This window comes from Numenius arquata, chromosome 6 (genome assembly GCF_964106895.1).
Source record: "Numenius arquata chromosome 6, bNumArq3.hap1.1, whole genome shotgun sequence".
NCBI lineage: Eukaryota > Metazoa > Chordata > Aves > Charadriiformes > Scolopacidae > Numenius > Numenius arquata.
In genome coordinates this window covers 3,020,383-3,022,049 of record NC_133581.1, presented here as the reverse complement: position 1 = coordinate 3,022,049, position 1,667 = coordinate 3,020,383, and positions in this window count along the sequence as shown.

Below are 1,667 nucleotides of genomic sequence, written 5' to 3'. Positions count from 1 at the left end.
AAAGACATTTCAGATATGCAAGAGACGTGAGTAACTAACACGGAAGAAATAAGCAAAGGTCAAAAAAAAAAAAAGTATTAAACGGCTGAAGATAAATAACTTTACTATCCTTATCAGAGAGTTCACACTATCTAGGGTGCGCGCTTTTTTAATTAATGGAAAAACTAGTTTGATGGGAAGACCTACGTCACACTGGGGCTCTGAGGGGCTTCTCTAGAAACTCGCAGTTCTGTTACACGGCGAGCGCTCGTCAAACTCCCCAACATAATAGTCTGACCTCAGGAGCAGCGAAACTGAAGTCTGCCAATGAAACTTAAGAAAGAAATTTAATCCAAGGTATTGGAGTCTCTTGCATAATTCACTTTCTCTTCTTTGGACCACTCTTGGCTGATCTGGAGAAGGAACACCGCAGCTCCCAGCCTCTCCACCTTCCTCACATCCCAGATACCTTACAAACACCTTACCTGTGGCACATCCTAAAGGGCTAAAGCCTAAAGGGCTGCCACGCACTCAAAGGAACACAGTACAAGGCGGAGAAGTCCTATTTCCGAGAGGCAAACCTTTCGGAAACGGCTGTGGCTGCCAGCTGTGAGCAGCCCGCAGTGAGAAAGAGCCAGGGCTATTTCTGCGCGGGGGGAGCTAAGGAGTAACCCAGGGGTTATAGCGTGTGAGAAATTTGTAAGCTAAAGGAAAACAGAAAGCTTGAATAACCTCAGCTGAAAGACAGGGAAGCACAAGCGTGGGAAAAGCTGGGATAGAGGCAAGGGAAAATCAACCTGAAGAAATTAAAAATTATTTTTTCTGGACCTAACAGCAGCAGAAAGCATGAGTGCTGTGGGATAAAACAGGGGCTATCAAAAGAGCTAGTCAGAATCAATGCAAAGAATTTGTTAGATGACCCTGACTCTCAGACGTATCTTTGTGGGCTTTTAATCCTAGTTTACGGCAAAACACCTGGAAAAGGTGTACAGGAATAATGCTGCATTCAGCCAGCCTTCAAGCCTGGCTACCTAAATTCAGTTGCTACTTTTTTCAACTTAATTCTTCTAAACCACCAGGCCAACTGTGCTAAGAGAAGAAATGCCAAAGCTGTTTGGGAGTGCTGCAGGAAATCATTGCAAATGCTTGGGTGGTGCTGATACCTAATATATGTAAGATCATACAGGCCATCAAATTTGGGACTTTGAAAAGTGTTGCCTCTATTCAGCAAGGGCCTCTTGAGGCTGTTTTGTCCCCTCCTAGAAGACTGGGAATGCTTCTCCCAGCTGGGATCCAGCTAACCTGCAAGGAACTGAGCACTGAGGGCATCTCTGCTTCCTTACACTCTGTTTGCGGTTTGTGCTGTCATTTGATTTCTGGGGGATTGACATATTTGGCCTAACTAGAGTCCTCGGATTTTTAATATAGAAGATATGGGCAAAGTTAATGTCCTACGATAGGCAGGAGGTCAGCTGGGACTTCAGTGAAATGCATATAGGTGTCTGTTTAAATCCTCACTGCATTTCAGAGGTGCCGAGAACCTGATAGCTTCCACTCATGTCCATACCCAAGCCTGAAAACTCTCATGGTGGAACCCAGCAACAGATCCAAAAATTCAATAGCAGGTACTCCAGCTCACTAACTGTAGCTGCAACTTTTAAAGAGAAAAGAAACCTGGAAAGGGTGGA